At 39.6% G+C, this 23,355-nt stretch overlaps 2 non-coding genes and 1 pseudogene across 2 annotated transcripts; all 3 read right to left on the bottom strand.

Annotated features, from left to right (window-relative positions):
* Positions 1-521: 521 nt before the first annotated feature.
* Positions 522-1,456, bottom strand: LOC147927102 (uncharacterized; annotated as a pseudogene).
* A 12,291-nt stretch (positions 1,457-13,747) lies between these two features.
* LOC147927101 (small nucleolar RNA R71) lies at positions 13,748-13,854 on the bottom strand. Its single transcript, XR_015583136.1, has one exon. It is a non-coding gene; the product is annotated as a small nucleolar RNA R71 (small nucleolar RNA).
* A 4,854-nt stretch (positions 13,855-18,708) lies between these two features.
* Positions 18,709-18,815, bottom strand: LOC147927100 (small nucleolar RNA R71). The gene has a single exon (XR_015583114.1). It is a non-coding gene; the product is annotated as a small nucleolar RNA R71 (small nucleolar RNA).
* Between the last annotated feature and the right edge of the window lie 4,540 nt (positions 18,816-23,355).

Here is a 23,355-nt window from a genome sequence, read left to right as displayed (position 1 = left end):
TTTATCAGTGCTTCTTGTTTCCTGTAGAACCGGCTTAGTTCCGCCGCATACCTTTAAATTGGTCATCGTCCACATCAACAACGGGCGTACCCCCCGGTCGCACATCATGTCTCCTTGTGCTCTTCTCTTTTTTATTGTCAATTATTGCGGTGTCTGCTCTTTTCCTCTTTCGACAGTCAACTGTAACTATATCACCAATTAACCATTAATTAAAAAAAAAAATTAAATTTAAAATGAAGCCCGTTGTAATGTATAAATGTCAACAAACCTTTCTCTTCGGGACGTATCTGTTTTGGACACCTATCATCACCTCCCATCCATATTGCCTCATCCCATTTGTGGCTAGCTTTAATAAGATTTTCAATGTTGTCAACTTGATGGTCTTCCTCTTCGTCACGCCACGCCAATTCTCCACTATCACAATGCTCCCCACTACCAACCATCCGTCTAATAACCACATATAAGATGATTACAAAAATATATACATTTTACGAAACTTATAGCTTCAAGTCGTTTACGTATTATATCAACCAACTACATACCTCTTTAGCAGCCTCACATGCGAAGATGTCTGCTGTCTTGATTGGGCGCAGTTTAGCCAGATTGTGGATCGATCTTTGATTAAACGCCTGATCTTGAACGTCAGATGGTACTAATCTTGCAAGTGATGGGACAGATTGAAAAGCCAGCAGCTGTGCTAGAGGAAATCCATGAACAACAACTGATTGTTGCTTGAAAATATTCACTAAACTGTCTACGTCTGCTGGACATTTAAATCCTGTAATAGTCTCCAGCGTCCGTTCAAATGACAACCTTCCCCATGGATATTTGAAAAAAAATCAATATTCTTGGTCATCTCCACTGTCTTCGGATCTGGTTTTACTGGTTGTGTGACGCATGTTAGAACTCCATCAACTATTATTATCAGCGCTAAAGCTAGTTTCTGCCACGTTTCCATTTCCTCAGTCTCCAACCTTTTTACCAACTCGGAGATCGTTGGTTCTTTGTTTTCCCCGAATAGTACATCCCAAACAGTCTTACATCCTTTATCCGTTTTTGTAGCTCTTTTCACATCTCTCTTTTTTGGATAATTTCCACATTCGAGACCTGTCAACTCTGCAAATTCCTGTAATCCAAACTTGATTGGATTGCCACCAAACACAATCCACATATCATGCCGCTTTTTGGTCACCAATTGACGGCAAACAAATCCATGAACTAGTTTACCGGAGAACGAGGTCTTGTTCGCAGGGATACGAAAAAGCTGCCCAAATGGAGACTTTAACAAGTTTTCCATTTCTTTTGTTCCACTCAGCACCCTCGATATTGTAGAAAGATATTCCGGTTTTGAATACGCATTGATCTTGGTTTTGAGAGGGTAATGGTCAAGAGCAAATAACCTCCTCGGTAGATCCAAGCTCAATTGAGGAACGATCTCTACTTCTTCGGGATCCATCCTATCACCAAGAAGTAACGTACATATTAGTATGTACGTACACTAAGCCAATGAACCCAAATACCAATGTCTACCAAAGTTCAATTCTGTTAACGATTAGGGTTATTTATCCTATGCTCGCCACAAATACACAACTATTCATCGATTTCATGACCTGGGCTACTCAAATCGATTCTTAAATGTATTTGCTAGATACTCTTCCAACCTAATATAGAATTTGGGGGAACAATCTCTCTTCCAATTTAAAGGAAGAAGTCAAGAGAAACACTTACCTTCTGAATCAACACCGGTGATGAAAGAGGAATCGAAACTAGTCGCCTTTTTTTGATTTCACCCAACCTCCGTAATCTCTTCTTCCTTAAATGTTCCGTCGCCGACTTCTATTCTCGCTCCTCTTGTAGAACTTATCCCAGATCTAAACATCTTAATTCAAAAACTCGGGATGGAAACAACCCTATCGGACATCCAAATGCGCCGTCGCAACTGAGGCCACAGTTTTCCGTCTCTTACCAAGAACGAAGATTTTGCTCTACTACTAAACAATTTTAAAATATTTTTTTTTTAAACAGTGCAACGGTTGAGCTTTTCTTATTTTTATTCAAATTATACAGTTCTTCAACGTTATTGGTTCATTTACACTATATATCAGCCTTTATTAGTGAGGTTAAACCATCATTCACTATTCCTTGATGTTTTAAAAAGTTTTACATTGAATTGGTTTGTTAAAATTACCAATCTATTTTCTGCCTATATATAACGTCGACTATAGGGTCATAATTAAGTAGTGCATGTGATGTATCGTCTTCGCTTAACCGGCAGTTACACGTGTTAATTATCTAAATGCGATGTATCTGTATGGAATGCAGTCACGACGTTTCGAAAAGCCACAATATGGATTATCCATTTGTGTTTGTTCGCTGCTTATATAAGAAGACAAATACACACCCGGTGAAGTATGTATTCGTCTCTCAAAACCAAAATATCACCCGCAAATTAAACATAAGTGCAACAAAGTTATGGTGCATTTCGACAGGCTATCCGATCTCCAGACGTGGCGCTCTGATTGGAAGGTTTCTGTTAAGATCATCCGCAAGGGGAGAAAGAGAGAAGCGGACATCATCACCTTTGAAATGGTTGTTTTGGATGTTTTCCTAAGTGACTCGTCTCATCATCATATTATATGCACTTAATATCAAATGATTCATACATCATGGTTGAACTTTTTCCAGCACCGTAGGGAGATAAGATGCAGGCAACAATCAGCGAGGACCTGTTGCCTCAGTTCTGTACGGGGATTGAGGAGGGTTCGTGGAAAACCTTCTCAAATTTCGTCGTCACTGACGACACATCCGCTGTGAAGGTCGTGGCTTCCAACTACCGGATCAAATTCACTGCTGACATGGTTGTGGACAACATTCGTTGCTTGTCGAGCAATCACTACATCGACTACGTCCCCTTCGACAAAATTTACGAATGATGGTCTCCTTGGACCCAGAACTGCTGCTTAGGTAACGTTGCATTCTGTTGTTCCGTTTTTTTAATATCATATCCAGTACCATAATTCTAATGACATGACATCATAGACACCATGAGGCAAGTTACTCACGTCGAACGAAGAATATTGGTGGACGATCCAACTGCTCCACGGTTTGCCGAGAGAACCCGGTTGATACGGTTTTCATTGATGAATCTTGAGTGAGTCGTTTTCGCGATTATTACCTTTCACACACTTTAAAGATATAACAGGCTATTAACGTAATGTGTCTCTGTGGGTAGGGGTCATCACTTGCAATGTGTGGGTTATGATGAAATGGTCGATGATTTCGCCCGCAATTTTTGGCTATGCGGAGGCAAACCATTTGTAGTCTTGCGATTCTGGAAGGCCAAGTTTAAGGATGGAGGTACGGATTACGCAAACGTATTTAAAACAATTCAATCACCTTTTAAATATAAGAGTGCTACATAAAACTAATTTTGGTTACCCTTTTTCCTTATTTTTCCACACCGCAGGAGGGATGGAAGTGGTTAGTCAACCGGGTGTCTCTAAAGTGATATTTGAACCACCCTTCCCTGAGGTTAGCGATTTCAAACTCTGGTTTGAATACTTCGACCAGCGCGAGCGGACTGACGACAATTCGTAGCCTATGTTTCCATTTGTCAATGTTGCTTACACTCCAAACTTTTAAACCACGTCGCTGAACTCTTTATATTATCTTCATTACCTACATACCAACAATCTATCTTACGTGGATAGGAATAATTTGATGTAAAATGTTGTGTGTATTATGCATGGTTAATTATATATTTTTATTTTTATTTGGTAAGCATCTTCCTAATACTGCCAACCTTTAATGTTAAACGTATGTGTACATTTGTGTACAAATGTTTATGTTTAATTTCAAGGGTTTGGTCGATAATAATAACACGACAACGTTTCAAACAGTCCTTTTTTTAGACGAGAAAAAATGTGACTAAACCAAACATAATGTTTAAAACTTGATGTTAAACAATTAAACCACAACCCAAAGTACTACTAATAAAACAACCAATCTACTTGAAAAAATAGGTCATTGTTGCTAGTATAACCAAAGTCGCAACAAACACATTGGTCAGTTTTAACTCCATAGTTAATCCATCACTCTTGTACGCAATCAACGCCTTCATCCTTTCCAACTCCATCTGATTTTCCTTGTGCATATTTAAGATGTTAGCAATCTCCTCTTTTTGTCCCTGAAGCGCTTCACGCATTTGATTCAAACTAGTTAACTTTAGAAGATATTCCTTCACTGTTTTCAGTTTCTCCATCATAGCTTCATCCCACCATTTAAAAATGTGATAGTCCCCATCCTATAATTTTTTTTTTAATTTTTTAAACAAAAACCTCAAATTATGCAAATAAATATGATCTTTATGCAACCTCGGGGAAACTGTACGTCACTTACCTCTCTATTTCTACAAGTGTAGTGGAGCTTCCCTGGGTTTGTCCTTGTAAAAGAAGGTTGTAGCTTTGGCCTTTCACCATAGTAACAAACAGCCGGGATCCCATACTCCGCATCGTCATACTCAACTGGAGTCGTGTTTGTTAAAGCAGACATTGAGATCGAAACAGAGAACGTAAATGAAGGAGAGAAAATTAAAAAAGGCACGTTCAACTATTAACAGATATTCCAACTCCTCAATCTAGTCCAGCATCTACGGCAGCGGCTGTCTCTGTCTTCCCCAAATCTATTTAATGAACCCTAATTTTGATTTCGTTTATAAGATCGATTTTGTTCAGTTCGGTTTATAGAACATTAGGTTTTGTGTCGTTTTTCTAGTGTAAAACAGCAAGAAATTTCACAGCTTGTGTCGTTCTCGAAGAGAAACAAACGGCGTCGTTTGGTTGATAATTATGTGTGTTTAACTGGTGAAACAACCTACACGTCATCTATACAGGGATAGACTATATTTTGTGTGGGCCATTCTTGTTTGTTGGGTAGGCCTCTTGGTTATAGTGCCGAAAAAACCTCACGGGTTGGTTTTGACACAAAACCAAAGTTATCTAATCAAAGTAACGTAAGTCACAGTAGTTGGTGATTGTTTTCCTTTCAAATCTAAACGAGTTTGCTAATTTAGCTTTCACCCGGGATTATGACAATAACACGGTATGGTTAAGTACAACACGTAACGTATAATTTAACCCTGTTTTCCAACGGGTTTGCTAGGGTGCTTAGTTCCCTTAGGAAGTATGTAATTATGGATACTTAGTAAATCGAGCAAGGTTTACTAAAACAGAGTTCATGAACGACACATTAATTAACATCTTCAATACATAGTAATTTAATCATATAATGAAACATACGTTTTATAGAAGTGAACCGACAATACACCTAAAGGATTTCACATATAGATTTCGCCACCCACCACACTCCGCAATTTACACAGAAAATGTCATAATAACGTGTGTTGGTCGATAACCTGCCCCATTTCAAACAACTACGCATGGCACAGTCCGGGAAACGGAGCAACGAACTGGAGGGATATACTAGTGAATCTGTGTACGTGTTTTTACGCGCCGTCTTAAATGTACACAACCATTGGAACAGATCTTTCCCGATAAGCCGTACTCCCTCTGATTGGAGTGGATAGTGATGTGCATCAAATTGGTGAAGAAAGCGAACCGCCATCTGCTCTTCTCCATATAACATAGAGAAAATCCCACATGCAAGAGTGGCCTTGGCTTCTTCGGGAATGTTTTTTTTAGTAGTGCGATACCTCGCTGAATGTCTTGGTGCTCGGCAACAACCCGTAGCCCCTCGTTGTAGATTGCTAATAAGTTCCCTGCGTCTAAACATTTTTCGAAAATACGCATGTGCATCCCTTCTTCCTGGCGTTCACCATTTGGCTTCCTTGTCGTTTGAAATGAAGAAGGATGCCAACAGATGTGGTAGATGTTGGCAACCTTTAGAACTTCGGGGGCAAGCACCGTTTCCACTCCTCGACGACCAGCCTTTAATAATGGAGCAAGATACGATAACCCATCAACTACGAGATGCCTGGCTATTTTGATCAAGATCTCGTCTGGCAGATCAGGCTTGTTACGCCTAGAATTCGCCATTTTTTTGCAGTTAAGTAAACTAATAGCAATATGTGCAGATACATATACACGGAAACTACAGCCTACCCACTAATAAAACCTACGATGTGCGGGTGGTTGGGGAGTTTGGCGAAAATCCTGGGAATTTATGCTAGTTTCTATATGACGTCGTTTTAAGTGTCTTGTTTTTTTAGAATTATTAAAAATTTACAATGTAAATTTGTTTCCACATAGTAAATCACGATGCCACATCACATAATCACCCCCACGTCACTATGTGGACTTGTCAATTTTGAGTTATCGGATTTGAAATTCATTATATTCGAATTAGCTAAATAATTGCTGTAACTCACCCATCAACTAACCCTATACTTAGAAATGACATTTGTAAGTTTTCCAATGTGACAACTTCGATGTGAAAGTCATATTTATTGTTGCTTCGATATGATAGTTTTCTCATCATTATGTTTACTTGGTGTGTCCAGTAACGTAATTATCATCACTTCCTCCCAACGAGATCAATCCAAAGGGATGTAACTTTGGGGGAAACAAATTATATATGTGTTATATTCTAGAATATATAACAAATATTCCCAACTAACTAATCAACTATTCATGCATATATAGGTCACTTCTAACGTTTCTGTCCTATCCTGTTTATCAGGCATATATAAGTGCTTCAAATTTTTTTAACAATTTTTAATAAGCTCCCTGATCTGCCTGATGATATTTTTATTGATGGTCAGGCTTCTCGTAGTTGATGGGTTGGTGTACTTTGCAGACTTGCACCAATCTTAAGGTTGTTAGTTGCTAACATATACAACATGCTTGTGGTATTTTTCCTATAGTCTGTGTTGCTATTCACTTGTTTTGAATGTACGGTTATTTAAGCTTGCGTACGTAGACTACTACCACAATAAATTATGACTCCCAACGTACATCAAGGTAGGTGTGGGGAATTAATTATAAAATATAACATTAAAGATTCTACTTATTATTCAGAGATAGTACAAGCATTCATATCATTAAGTTAATACAATATTTGAAATAGAAAACAACATTTGGTTACTTTATTTGGACATTTTTCAATGTTCATTCCCCGGACAGTCTGACGAAAGTCTGCATTGTTTCTGTATGAGTTCCGGAGCTTTCTCCTTCCTGGGAAATTGTTTCAATTTGTGTCCCTGCACTCTCCCCATCCGGTCCCATCACATTGTTAATGTGGTAATGTACTGCAAACTCACATCTATAAGTAAAAAAAAAATGTACAAGTGAGATTGTGAACAATATGAACACATACGCTTTCATACCAATTATTAATAATATCAACTTACATATGCTTGTGATGTTCAAGTCCTTCGAAATCTGCTCGAATGAAGATTCTAGAAGACGCTTCGGTGTGTACAAGACATGGTATGCCTACACACATTTACCGTAATTGAGTGGCTAGACAAATTACATGTATTTGCTTCTATCATATCAATTTACTCAGACGTACCTTCATATCTTCCAACCTTAAAGAACCGGAAAACACAAAACACTGGTTCGGATTTGTGGAGAACATGACATCCCTTTGATTCCCAATCAGAGAGGAATTGATGGGCATAGAAGTCTGTGAGACGACATTTGATACTTTCATTCCTGCATTAACGCACAGTTGATATCAAAGTTAAATCTATGAAGTTCATATATATATATATATATATTACTGTGTTTATAGCATAATAGGTCCTTAACCTGCCATTCAGGAGAGTGAAGACAACTTCAATACACCTGCCATCGTGACGTCTTCTTATGACGTCCACATTTACGATGCACCCACAAACATCTAGCGCGGGAAAAAAAATTTGAGATGTAACGTTTATTTTGTACTTTTCCAAATGATACATTTCAAACCCTAGTTCTAAACTGACCAAACGACCACTAAATTAATCTCAGCAACCCTCGCAAGTTCATAATTTCACGGATATTAATATATACATACTAAAGAAATTATAGATAAAACATACCGAAAGATGCGGGATGAGTAATTCTGCCACTAGTTATATCATCGATATCCTCGAAGCGGAAGTAATTTTTGTGATTCGAAGGTTGGATCACATCCATGGTTGACTCATGCGTAAACTTGATTTGGTATGGGTGATGAGTATTCCTCTCCTTGAGAGTTGGCTTGATTAATATAAACTCCCGAATATCGTACCAGGCACCGATTTCAGGGTTTGGCGGGATATTTGGGAATTCACCCTGTAGAAACACCACTTCGATTGTGGAACCCTTCATAACAGATAAATTGGTATACATCAAAAACTGTTGGATTTAGCGAAATAAGAAAGACTTGTTTAACTAACCTCTTCATCCACAAGTAGGAGAACCCGTTTTACAAAGCATTCGCGAATCGACCAAGCGTTCAACACCTTGGCGTGGATACACCAACACCAATTCCTTCTCTCGCGATCCAGTTCAGCAATACGATCGGTTCTGAAGCTCATGGTGCTCTCAGATTTTGGATCTCTCTTACTTTAAACCGTGTTAGGAAAGACGAAGGTTGAGAGCAATTTAAATATTTACGGAGAGCCACAACTCGAAACGACGCGGCCTTTCGACTTTCCATGGTGTCAGTTTATTAAGACCCCAAATGTACGTTCCCAATGTAGTGTACGTACATATGTATAGTTTGTATATTTACAACACTAACAAATAACCGGGAATCATAAATTAAGAACGAGATCCCGACCAAAAGAAAAGAGGATATCGCTAAGCCGACACCTTAACCATTAAACTCCTAAATATTAACAAGCATCGATAGACCATAGTTTTGTTTCCCTCAATTCGAAACCCTGTACCATAATTTTGATAAACACTTCAAGAGATGGTTTAATCGGGCTTGTTTTAAATAATATTGGGTTAGTAGCGGTTTCGGATTTACAATTCAAGTAAACCAAGCGTACACCGAATTTTAATCATTAAATGTTGTAAAATAGTGTTTCTTTATATGATTTCAACTTCAAAGCATATCACCTAGAAAGCATATCAAGCAGAGGAGATCAAGTGTTTCAAGCAGATTAAGCAGAATAAAAGTAGATCAAATATTTAGCTGTTCATGTCCAAATTAAGGGTGAAGAGCATAAAAAAACTGTTGACAAGTTATGCATGTATTTCTCATGCATTTACCACAAAAAGACAAATAAAATAAAGTTAAAAATAATATATATCTTGAATGGTAACTTATAAAGTGATAAGAGGTCTTGATGCTTTTCACCCTTGATCTGCACTTGAACAGCCAAATAATTGATTTATTATGCTTTCTCCATTCAAGACCTTACTCGTGTAAATTTATTTGTAAAATATGCTAGTGCGGAATCGTGTCCTTTTCTACAAACCGGATTTGAGTCGAATTATATACGAACTACACAAATTTTCCACTTTTCACGTTCGGAACAGCCAAAGCTATTGCATTAAATGCGTCAAGTACGTGCAGTGATTTGACATCTTCTTTTGTGGAAAGTCGTTCTTACTTAAATATTGAAATGACTCTTATCTCATCATAGTGTTTACTGAACACTTTTTAAGCAAGTAATAATCATAAACTTTGCCCAACGAGTACAATATACTTTTTATCTAAACGAAATATATTTTTGGTTACCGAGGCGACGAGAGATCAACCTTTATCTTGTGAACCAGTATTCTGTTACGTAAGCATTACGTACTCCTTTTTCCAACTAATACAGTGTAACTTATACTTCATTATGCATTGGGCTAAAAGGACACGTAGAGTAATATAGTTAACGCATTATATTGTATAGTATATATACAAATTTCACCACCTAACTCCTCTGTTGTTGAAGCATATATAATAATTACGATAACAAAATCTCTCCAAAAAAAAAAAATGGCGAAAACATACAATAAGCTCCCATATCTCCCTGATGATATTTTACTCGAAATCGTTAGGCTTCTCGCAGTAGATGGGCTGTTGCACCTTGCTCCAATTTTAAAGTCGGGTCGGCGAGGACTGAAGACGGTGCTTGACCCCTATGTTCTAAAGGATGCAAACATCTACAACATCTGTAGGCATCCGTTATTGATCCAAACGTCAGACGACCCAAATGGTGGCCCACAAGATAAAGGGATTCATAGGCGTATATTCAAAAAATGCTTCAAAGCTGGAAACGAAGTTGCAATCTACTACGAGGGCCTCCGGACTGTTGCGGAGGAGAGAGATATCAAGCGAGGCATTTCTATTCTATCTCGTAACGTTCCTGCAGACGCTGAGGCAACACTGGCATGTGGTATTTTTTTCTATGTTATATGGAAACGAACAGATGGCGGTTCATTTTCTTCACTTATTTGATGCACATCACTTTCCTCTCAAATCGCATGGGGTCAGATTTGTCGGCAAGTCTGTGTTTCGACTGTTGTTTACATACCAGGTGGCACTTCAAAACACGTTCATAGATAAACTAGTCTATCCATCTACTCACCTGATCCCTAACCCGGACTGTGCCGCCATCTGTTGTATCCAATCCGGTTTCTTCTCTATAAACTTTCGAGATTACGACATCTTGTGTACTAATTGCGGACTTTGGTGGTTGGCGAAATCTATATGTGAAATCCTTTAGTTCTATAATCTCCTTTGTGTCTTTAAAGTTTTTAGTTTTTGTTGTAATGTACGGTTGTTTACGTCTGGGTACGTACATGTGAACTTATATGAGCGGTGGTACGCACATCGATTATTTTTTGGAAATGTTATTATGAAGTATAAGTAAAACGAACGACAGACAAGGTCATGGTTATTTCGTATTATGGTTGTCCTTTATTTAAATCCCGTTCGATAACAGATAATTTATATTAATTTGACATCGTCAGCAGGAACCGTCGCACATTCATTCCGACTATGCAGCATATATGGTAATTAGATAAAACAAAACGATATGTACAGGACTAGTCCATGTGCACGTACACGTCCCACATAATAAAACTTGTTTGTCACCGTGTACGATGCCCTGTTTCGGTGTACATACAAAACTGTATCGTTGTGGGAATGTGGTTGATGGCATACGTCTGTGTACAATAGCGGATAACACTAAATATAATACATTGGTTGATCATTGATGTTCATATATTTTACCATGTTTTCCCTTAATATATTCACATCTTTTGCATCTTTTGCTATCCATTTTGACCATTATTGCATAGCTTTAGGACTAATCATGCATTAGAGTTTAGTTGCATTGCATTTGCATCTTTTCATGCATAAACAGGTGATTTTGGAGCTTAAGTAGCATGGAAGTAATGCTGAGGAAAAGTGAAGCAATCATGAAGGGAAGGCAAGAGAGTTAAGGCTGAAGAACCAACGTCCGGAGTCCAACTTGACTGCACACTCGACCAGACACTCGACCGTGTGCTGAGGAGGACTCGACCGAGTGGAGGATGCACGTGAGATGCCAGCTCGACCTGCCACTCGACCGAGCACATGTCGAGTTGACCGAGCCGTTGACTATTTTGTCTTTTAGTAATTTTAGGGCTTCCACTCCCTCTCCTATAAAAAGCCTTGTACCTGGAGCCACCAAAAGAGTCCAGCTTTTTAGATATTCTCTAAACCTAGTTTTTACCCTTTTGGGAATTATTCCTTTTGCACTTTTATTTTTCTTAGATCTTGTACTTGTTTTTAAGGAGAAAAGACTAAATTCTTCAATATTATTGGTTTCATAACTTTCTTAATATTGAGAATTCGAGTTTGATTCTTTCTCCAATATTGTAGATCTTTGTTTCATCTTTCTAATGATGCAAGTTTCGTATTTTTCTGGGTTTTTGACTTTGTTCATTATGTGTTCTTGTGAGTAGTTCTCTAGGATTTTGAGGATGGGTTAGGCTGGATTGATCTTGTGGTTTATTTGATTTGGTCAAGCTTGATTGTTGTAGATCTCTTCTAGGCTAGATGTTCTTAATGCTGATCCTATATCTGAGAAGGTAGGGTTTGATTTCAAGCATCTTAGCATCACACCAATGTTTAAGGAGCATAGATAAGGCTAGATCTAGAGCTTACCATTAGGCTTGCTAAGAGATTAGAGGTCTTGTTTGGTTTGAGATGTATTGCTTAATGCCTGCTTATGTAGATTCTTTACTTTGTGAGAACAAGTCTAGTGATGCATAGGTTTGATTGTTTCTTGCCATGAGAGTGGATGAAACTTGTCTTAGATTTATATGTCTAGAGATTAGCTCAAAGTTTGCTTGAGATTTGTTGACCAAGTTAGATAACCATAATGATTACTTCAGCCCATGAATCCTTCCTCAAGGCCTTCTTTGTTTATTGATTTTTAAGTCTTAATCCTGTTGCTTGCTTGTTGTTTGATTCGTTTTTGCATTGCTCTCTTTTTATTGTGTTGCTCTGTTTTTGCGTTTAGTCCAGCTCGACCCTGCACTCGATCTACACTCGATCGAGTGCTTGCTCGAGTTCTTCCCCAGAACTTTGGTTTATGATTTGTAGTTGTCCTGTCTTATCTCTAGTCTCATTCTATTTGCATTTCTGTTGCATTTACTTATTGTCCTGTTCATTATTGTCTTGCATTAGTTCATTATTGTAGTTTCTATTTCTGTTCTAGTTTCATAATAGTCATAATCATTCTGTTCCATTTACATTTAGCATATAGTTCTTGTAGTTTTACTTTCTGCACTTTGCATTTTCATGATAGGATTGTTAGTGACAAACATCCTTTACATTTGGCTTGACTTAGTCTCATATGCATGTCTTAATTGTTCACAAACACTCAGATAGGATTGACACCTCTTATACTGCAACTGCATAAGGGGAATTGAAACAACTTACCATCCATTCATTCATATCTCACCATTGCATACATTCATCATCCATCACCCACAAAGAAAGTGAGTTTCAATTTGGCGCCGTTGCCCATTTGGGTGTGTTTTTGTGACATTTAGGATCCTTATTAGTCTAAGATTAAGTTCGTTTATACACTTGTCAAGTTGCTGCACTCGAATCTTCTGTTGCTGGGTTGTCTTGAGTTTCAGGTACCCACTCGACCATCAACTCGACCACCACTCGACCGAGCAGTGATCGAGCACCTGATCGAGTCAGAAGCCGTCTCTATTTGGACACCACTTCCCAGTCGCCTTGACCACCCACACGAGCCTGAGCTCAACTGTACACCTGTTTGAGTCTGTACTCTTGTCTGTTGATGCACACAAGGTCAAAGGGGAAAGACAATCTTCAAAAGCCTCTTGACAACATCCATTGGCTGCAAAAGGGTTTGGGAAATCAGAGAAGGAGAGTAGTTCAACAACAGCAAGAGGTTCCAATCATAATGGAGCAACAAGATCCAGTTCCAAGAGCAAGGAACATTTATGTTGGAGATGCACCCAACACACACAACCAAAGAGCTGGTATTGTGCCTCCCACAGTGCCAAACAACAACTTTGAGATCAAGAGTGGATTTATTTCCATGATTCAAGCCAACAAGTTCCATGGTTTGCCAATGGAGGATCCCCTAGACCACCTTGATGAATTTGATAGAATCTGTGGTCTTACAAAGATTAATGGAGTGAGTGAAGATGGATTCAAGTAGAGGCTCTTCCCATTCTCACTTGGAGACAAGGCACACCTTTGGGAGAAGACTCTTCCTACTGGAGCAATAACCACATGGGATGCTTGCAAGAAGGCTTTCTTGGCAAAATTCTTCTCAAATGCAAGGACTGCTAGATTGAGGAATGAAATTTCTGGATTTGCTCAAAGGAACAATGAAAGCTTTTGTGAAGCTTGGGAGAGGTTTAAAGGATTTCAGACTCAGTGTCCTCACCATGGCTTCAGCAATGAGTCCCTACTTAGCACATTGTATATAGGAGTGCTTCCCAAGATCATGATGCTTCTTGACACAGCTTCTAATGGCAACTTCCTCAACAAGAATGTGGAAGAAGGCTGGGAATTAGTTGAGAACCTTGCTCAGTCAGATGACAACTATAATGAGGACTATGACAGAACCATAAGGTCATCATCAACTGATCAAGAGGACAAGTACAAGAAGGACTTGAAGATGGTCAATGAGAAGCTTGACAAGATCCTTCTTAGCCAACAAAAGTCTCTTCACTTCATTGGTGAAGAAGAGGTTCCAGTTCAAGAGGGGGAGACTGAATTTGCTGAGCTCTGTTATATGCAAAACCAGGGTGGATTCAAAGGCTACAACCAAGGAGGGTTCAAGAACAACAACCTCTCCTATAGGAGCACCAATGTAGCTAATCCACAAGACCAAGTGTATCCACCTCAACAGCCTCAACAGCAACAAAACTATGTCCCCAAACAACAACATCAAGTGTTCCAGCCTCAGTTGTGTTCCCCCCAGGGTTTCAGACTAACCAAGGCCAAGAACAAGACTTAAGAGCTATGATGCAACAGTCGTTGATTGGGCAAACACAAGGAAAGATTGAGGAAGCCAAACAGTTTGCTGAGTTGAATCAAAGGCTCACATCCCAGTATAATGACTTGAACATGAAGTTTGAAGGTCTCAACTCTAGAGTGAAGTATATGGAGAGCAACATTGCCTCTACTTCTGCTCCTAAACCCAACCAACTCCCTGGAAAAGCTGTTCAAAATCCAAGGGAGTTCACTGCAAAAGCCATCCATATCTCTGATGAGGAAGTCACTGAGGACAGTGATGTTCAAGATGGGGAGGATTGGTCAGTTATTGAAGCTTTGAGTGAAGTTTGTGCAGAGAAATCTGAATCCGCCATTGCACTCGACCAGGTACTCGAGCCAGCACTCGACCGAGTGCCTGATTGAGTGGTCGATCGAGCTGAAGGATCAGGAGCTGTTAAACCTGCTAAGTACATTCCTCCTGCTTACAAACCACCTCTACCGTTCCCAGGACGTTTCAAAGCACAAAGGATCAAGGAATTAAGGGAAATGATTGAGAAAAAGGAGATGTTGGCTAAGCAACAAAAGGATGAGGAAGCTTTGAAGGAAGAAGTTGTGATTGAGAAACAAGAGGAAGTGATGGCTATACAAGAGATCATCATTTCTTATCAAGAAGAGGAGAGAGGACCTGCCTTGGAACAGTATGAACCTTATCCTCTCTATAGAGATTTTTTGCTTGATTTGTCAAAGAAGAAGGCTCAAGCTCAAGATGAGAAGGATCTTGAGAACCTTGGAGGAGTGATCATCCCAATTAAGCTTAAGGATCCATGACCATTCTATCTGCCTTGCACAATCAGTTACTTTCACTACAACAAATGCCTTTGTGATTTGGGAGCTTCAACTAGTGTGATGCCATACTCCATAGCTCAAAAGCTTGGGAGAACTGATTTCAAATCCACCAACCTCCATGTATGCCTAGCTGATGGGTCAAACAGAGAAGTAGTTGGAAGGTTGGAGAATGTCCCAATCAAGATAGGAAGGCAAGGGTTCATACAGATTTTGTGGTATTGGAGATGGACAAAGAACCTGAAGATCCTATCATCCTTGGGAGGCCATTCTTAGCTACTGTTGGAGCAGTCATTGATGTCAAGGAAGGTCTTGTGACCTTGAAAATTGCTGAGGGTATAGTTATGAAGTTCAACATCTATAACCCAACCAACCTTCCTACCATTGATGATTAGCCTTTTACTATCAAGGACAAAGGTGGTCAAGAGGTCTTAAGTGATAAGGCAACTCCAAAGGCTGAGCTCTCTCTTCAAGAAGATTCTGTGAAAAAGCTTAAGAGGTCAGTTCAAGAGTTGACTAGTATGGTTGAAGATCTCCAAGTTAAGTTAAGCAAGAGGTCTTTGAGGAAAGCAAGACCAAGGCTCAAAATTAAGAAGAATTATGGTTTGTATGCTAACGGTGAGGTTATCAAGGATCAACTTTACAGTGACCAAGAGGTTCCAGGGAGGATTTCATCACCTCCTTGGTATCTAGACCAAGTCTAAGAAGGAAACCAAAGTCAAGCTTAGTGACTCAAAACAAGCTCACTAGGGAGGAAGTCCCTAAGGTCTCCTTTGTAAATATGGTTTAATTTCCTTGTAGTTTTGATGTGTTTTCTTTTATATTTGTATTGGACAGGCCTTTTAATATAAGTGTAGATGGATAAGGAGAGATTTGGACTTGGAGAAGGAGAAACGCAAGCCCACTCGACCAGCCCACGAGAGGTACTTGATGTTCATATATTTTACCTTGTTTTCCCTTAGTATATTCACATCTTTTGCATCTTTTGCTATCCATTTTAACCATTATTGCATAGCTTTAGGACCAATCATGCATTAGAGTTTAGTTGCATTGCATTTGCATCTTTTCATGCATAAACAGGTTATTTTGGAGCTTAAGGGGCATGGATGCAATGCTGAGGAGAAGTGAAGCAATCATGAGGAGAAAGCAAGAGAGTTAAGGCTGAACAACAAGGTCCGGAGTCCAACTCGACCGCACACTCGACCAGACACTCGACCGTGTGCTGAGGAGGACTCGACCGAGTGGAGATTGCACGAGAGAAGCCAGCTCGACCAGCCACTCGACCGAGCACTGGTCGAGTTGACTGAGCCGTTGACTACTTTGACTTTTTCTATTTTTAGGGCTTCCACTCCCCTCCTATATAAAGTCTTGTACCTGCAGCCACCAAAAAGGTCCAGCTTTTTAGATATTCTCTAAACCTAGTTTTTACCTTTTTTAGCTTTATTCCTTTTGCATTTTTATTTTTAAGATCTTGTACTTTCTTAAGAAAGAAGACTAGATTCTTATATTTTGTTGGTTCTATAACTTTCAAGATATTGAGAATTTGAGTTTCATCCTTTCATCAATATTATAGATCTTTGTTTCATCTTTCTAATAATGCAAGTTTCAATATTTTCTGGGTTTTTGACTTTGTTCATCATGTATTGTTGTGAGTAGTTTGCTTAGGATCTTGAGGATGGGTTAGGATGGATTGATATTGTGGTTTATGTGATTTGGTCAAGCTTGATTGTTGTAGATCTCTTCTAGGCTAGATGTTCTTAATGCTGATCCTGAACTGAGAGGTTAGGATCTGATTTCAAGCTTCTTAGCATCACACCAATGTTTAAGAAGCATAGATAAGGCTAGATCTAGAGCTTACCATTAGGCTTGCTAAGAGATTAGAGCTCTTGTTTGGTTTGAGATGTATTGCTTAATGCCTGCTTGTGTAGATTTTTTACTGTGTGAGAACAAGTCTAGAATTGCATAGGTTTGATTGTTTCTTGACCATGAGAGTGGGAGAAACTTGTCTTAGATTTATATGTCTAGAGGTTAGCTCAAAGTTTGCTTGAGATTTGTTGACCAAGTTAGATAACCACAATGATTAGTTCATCCCATGAATCCATCCTCAGGACCTTCTTTGTTTATTGATTTTAAAGTCTTAATCCTGTTGCTTGCTTGTTGATTGATTCGTATTTGCATTGCTCTGTTTTTATTGTGTTGTTCTGTTTTCCGGATTTAGCCAACTCGACCTCTCACTCGACCTACACTCGGTCGAGTGCTTGCTCGAGTTCATCCCCAGAACTCTTGTTTATGATTTGTGATTGTCCTGTTTCATTCCTATTTCATTCCAGTTGCATTCATTTGGTTTTCAGTTCATTGATTGTTTTGCATTAGTTCATTACTAGTAGTTTCTATTTCTGTTCTTGCTTCATTACTGTTTCAATCATTCAGTTTCATTTGCATTTAATTCTTAGTTCTTGTAGTTTATTTTCTGCATTTTACATTTGTCTTAACTTAGATTCATATGCACATCTTAACTGTTCACAAACACTCATTTAGGATTAATACCTCTTGTACTGCAATAGCATAAGGGGAATTGAAACACCCATCCATCATTCCATTCATATCACCATTGCTTACATTCATCATCATTCACCACCAAACAAATATTCTTGTTTCAATTTGGCGCGGTTGCCCATTTGAGTGTGTTTTTATGACATTTAGGATCCATATTAGTCTAAGATTAAGTTCGTTTATACACTTGAATCTTCTGTTGCTGGGTTGAAGTTTCATTTCAGGTACCACTCGACCAGTCACTCGACCACCACTCGACCGAGCAGTGATCAAGCACTTGATCGAGCCAGAAGCCGTGTACATTTGGTCACCACCTCCCAGTCGACTTGACCCCCCAGACGAGCCTGAGCTCAATTGTGAACCTGTTCGAGTCTGTACTCGCGTTTGTTGATGCACACAAGGTCTAAAGGGAAAGACAACCTTCAAAGGCCTATTGACAACATCCACAAGTTGCACAAAGGGTTGGGAAATCAGAGAAGCAGGGTAGTTCAAGTTCAGCAAGAGGATTCAGTGATCATGGAGCAACAAGCTAACCATGAGCAGAGACCTAGGCACATTGGTGCTGGAGATGCACCCAACACCCACAACCAAAGGGCTGGAATTGTGCCTCCAACTGTAGCAAACAACAACTTTGAGATCAAAAGTGGATTGATCTCCATGATTCAAGCCAACAAGTTTCATGGGCTGCCAATGGAGGATCCACTTTATCACCTTGATGAGTTTGACAGAATCTATGGTCTAACCAAGATAAATGGAGTGAGTGAAGATGGTTTCAAGTTGAGGCTCTTTCCATTCTCACTTGGAGATAAGGCACATCTTTGGGAGAAAACTCTTCCTACAGGAGCAATAACCACATGGGATGCTTGCAAGAAGGCTTTCTTAGCCAAATTCTTCTCCAATGCTAGGACAGCTAGATTGAGAAATGAAATTTCTGGGTTTGCTCAAAGGAACAATGAGACCTTTTGTGAGGCATGGGAGAGGTTCAAAAGATATCAGACTCAATGTCCTCATCATGGTTTCAGCAATGATTCACTCTTGAGTACCTTGTATAGAGGAGTGATTCCAAAGATAAGGATGTTGCTTGACACAGCTTCTAATGGCAACTTCCTCAACAAGAATGTGGAAGAAGGCTGAGAATTAGTTGAGAATCTTGCTCAGTCAGATGACAACTATAATGAGGACTATGATAGGACCATAAGGAGCTCCTCAACTGATCAAGAGGACAAGTATAAGAAAGACTTGAAGATGGTCAATGAGAAACTTGACAAGATACTTCTTAGCCAGTCCAAGTATATTCATTTCATTGGTGAAGAAGAAGCTCAAGTTCAAGAGGGGGAGACTGAGTTTGCTGAGTTGTGCTACATGCAGAATCAAGGAGGATTCAAAGGCTACAACCAAGGAGGTTTCAAGAACAACAATCTCTCTTATAGGAGTACCAATGTGGCTAATCCTCAAGACCAAGTCTATCCACCTCAACAGCCTCAACAGCAACAAACCTACATCCCCAAACAACAACATCAAGTGTTCTAGCCTCAGTTCTGTCCCCCACCAGGGTTTCAGACTAACCAAGGCCAAGAACTAGACTTAAGAGCTATGATGCAAAAATTGTTGATTGGACAAACACAAGGAAAGATTGAGGCAACAAACAGATTTGCTGAGTTGAACAGGAGGATATCAGATGTTTACAGTGACCTCCATGCCAAGTTTGACACACTTACTTCCAGGATTATGACTATGGAGAATCAACTAGCTCATAACAAAGGCAAGGCCATTATGCACTCTATAGAATCTGCTCATGCTATCAATCTACGCAGTGGAAGGGTTTTACCAACACGAGAGGTAGCTTTGCCAGACACTGAGGACAGTGGTGATCAAGAAAGGGAGGGTTTTCAACAAGAAGAAACTCAGAAAGAAAATGCCATTGAACTCGACCCACCACTCGACCACACACTCGACCGAGCGTGTGATCAAGCACCCGATCGAGCAGCCTCTCAAGAAAAAACCAAGCCAGTTGCTTCCAAAGAAAAAGAAGTCCGGTTCATTCCTCCTCCTTACAAGCCTCCACTACCTTTTCAAGGAAGATTTAAGAAGCAGATGGTTGAGAAATACAAGGCATTGTTTGACAAACAAGTTAGGGAGATTGAGCTTAGAATGCCTCTAATAGATGCATTTGTGATGATTCCTCCTTACCAGAAATTCATAAAAGATGCTGTGATGGAAAGGATCAAAGAAGTCCAAGGGATGGTGATTCTTAGCCAAGAGTGCAGTGCCATCATCACAAAGCAAGTGAATCCTCAAAAGCTAAGGGATCCTGGCTCCTTTACTCTACCTTGCTCTATAGGTCCTATAACTTTCAATAGATGCCTATGTGATTTGGGAGTCTCAGTAAGCTTAATGCCTCTATCAGTTGCTAAGCGCCTAGGGTTTACAAGGTATAAGCCATGCAATATATCCTTGATCTTGGCTGATAGATCAATAAGATTACCACATGGTGTTTTGGAGGATCTAGCAGTTAGAGTTGGAGAAGTAGAAGTCCCAACAGACTTTGTAGTCTTGGAAATGGATGAAGAACCAAAGGATCCTTTGATACTAGGGAGACCTTTCCTAGCTACAGCAGGAGCAATAATTGATGTGAGACAAGGGAAGATTGATCTTAACTTGGGAGAGGACTTCAAAATGACATTTGACATTGTGGAGGCTATGAAGAAACCAACCATTGGAGGGCAAGTCTTTTGGACTGAAGAGATGGATAAACTATCAGAGGAATTGATGGAGGAACTAGCAGAACAAGATCACCTTAGAACTGTTTTAACCAAAAGTGGGGAGGTTCATCAAGAAACTAAAGCATATGAGGAGATATTGGACTCCTGTAGAAAATCTGACCACCCAAAGGTTTTTGAGGGATTACCAGCACAAAGAGAGGAAGTCTGGTCAGTTCAAATAGCAACTTTGGACAGCTCGATCATCAACTCGAGCACACACTCGACCGAGCACCAGAGTCACTCGACCGTGTGCAACACCGAGTCCTACACAAATGATTGGTCCGAACTAAAGGCACCAAAAGTAGAGCTCAAACCTCTCCCATCTAGGCTAAGGTACGTTTTTCTAGGTAAGAACTCTACTTATCCTGTGATAGTAAATGCTAAGTTGAGTGAAAATGAACTTGATTTGCTAGTTGTAGAGCTAAGAAAGTATAGGAAAGCAATTGGTTATACTTTGGATAACATTCAAGGCCTTTCACCTAGTCTTTGCATGCATAGAATCCATCTTGAAAATAAATCCTACTCTAGTATTGAACCTCAAAGGAGGTTAAATCCCAACTTAAAGGAAGTAGTTAAAAAAGAGATCCTTAAGTTGCTTGATGCTGGTGTAATCTATCCTATCTCTGATAGTACTTGGGTTTCACCAGTTCATTGTGTCCCAAAAAAGGGAGGAATAACTGTGGTAAAGAATGATCAGGATGAATTAATTCCCACTAGAACCATTACAGGGCATAGAATGTGCATTGACTATAGAAAGCTTAATTCAGCCACTAGGAAAGATCATTTTCCTCTTCCTTTCATTGATCAAATGTTGGAAAGATTAGCTAATCACACTCACTATTGTTTCTTGGATGGATATTCTGGATTTTTCGAAATTCCTATTCATCTCAATGATCAAGAGAAGACAACATTCACATGTCCATATGGTACTTTTGCTTATAGAAGGATGCCATTTGGATTATGTAATGCTCCAGTAACTTTTCAAAGATGCATGATGTCTATCTTCTCTGATCTCATTGAGGATGTTGTGGAAGTTTTTATGGATGATTTATCTGTCTATGGAGACTCCTTTCCTTCTTGTCTTGCTAATTTATGCAGGGTTCTAAAGAGATGTGAGGAGACAAATCTTGTTTTGAACTGGGAAAAGTGTCACTTCATGGTTGAAGAAGGGTAGTTCTTGGCCATAAGATTTCAGAAAAGGGGATTGAGGTTGATAAGACAAAGATTGAAGTCATGGTTCAACTCCAACCACCAAAAACAGTCAAGGACATAAGAAGCTTTCTTGGGCATGCTGGGTTTTATAGGAGATTCATCAAGGATTTCTCAAAGATAGCTAGGCCATTGACAAGGTTGCTATGTAAGGAGACTGAGTTCAACTTTGATGAAGATTGCTTGAAGGCTTTCAAGGAGATCAAAGCTGCTTTGATTTCAGCTCCAATAGTCCAAGCTCCAAACTGGGATCTTCCATTTGAGATTATGTGTGATGCTTCAGACTTTGCAGTAGGAGCAGTCCTAGGTCAGAAAAAAGATAAGAGGCTGCATGTGATTCACTATGCAAGTAGAACCTTGGATGAAACTCAAGGAAGATATTCAACAACAGAGAAAGAGCTCTTAGCAGTGGTATTTGCCTTTGAAAAGTTCAGAAGCTACTTAGTAGGGTCCAAGGTGATTGTGTACACTGATTATGCTGCTTTGAGGCACATCTACTCAAAGAAGGATACAAAACCAAGGTTGTTGAGATGGATTTTGCTTCTCCAAGAGTTTGACATGGAAATAGTTGATAAAAAAGGGATAGAGAATGGAGTAGCTGATCACTTGTCTAGGATGAGGATAGAAGAGGAGATTCCAACTGATGATTTAATGCCTGAGGAGAAACTGATGCTGATTGGGTCAACACGGCTCCCCACTCGACCCCCCACTCGAGCAAGCACTCGACCGAGTGTGTTTGGGTGCCCGATCGAGCAGGACGAGATGGAGGAGTGGATGGCACTTGAGAGTGAGGATCTGCCTTGGTATGCTGATATAGTCAATTACAAGGTGTGTGAAGAAGTCCCAGCAGACATGGACTCTTATAGGAAGAAGAAACTCCTCAAGGACATCAATGGATACTATTGGGATGAACCTTACTTATACAAGAAGGGATCAGATGGATTGTTTAGGAGGTGCATAGCAGAGAATGAGGTTGAAGGAGTGTTAGGACATTGCCATGGTTCTGCTTATGGAGGCCATTTTGCAACTTTCAAGACAGCCCAAAAAGTCTTACAAGCTGGTCTATGGTGGCCTACATTGTTCAAGGACACTCACAAGTTCATCACAAAATGTGATGCTTGCCAAAGGATGGGGAATATCACAAGAAGGAATGAGATGCCTCAAAATCCAATTCTTGAAGTTGAGATATTTGATGTATGGGGGATTGATTTCATGGGACCCTTTAATCCACCTTCAAATGGGAATGCCTACATCTTAGTGGCAGTAGACTATGTCTCCAAATGGGTGGAAGCCATTGCTAGCCCCACTAATGATCACAAGGTAGTTCTTAAGCTTTTCAAGAACATAATCTTTCCAAGGTATGGAAACCCAAGAGTTGTGATAAGTGATGGAGGATCACACTTCATCAATAAGATCTTTGAAGGAATGCTAAGGAAGTATGGAGTTAAGCACAAGGTGTCTAAAGCCTACCACCCTCAGACAAGTGGGCAAGTTGAGGTGTCAAACAAACAGATCAAGGCCATTCTATCAAGAATAGTAGGAGCAACAAGGAAGGATTGGTCTAGTAAACTTGATGAAACACTTTGGG

The sequence above is a fragment of the Camelina sativa genome, chromosome 15 (genome assembly GCF_030686135.1).
Source record: "Camelina sativa cultivar CO46 ecotype springtype chromosome 15, ASM3068613v1".
Lineage (NCBI taxonomy): Eukaryota > Viridiplantae > Streptophyta > Magnoliopsida > Brassicales > Brassicaceae > Camelina > Camelina sativa.
This window is presented reverse-complemented; position numbering and strand designations above follow the sequence as displayed.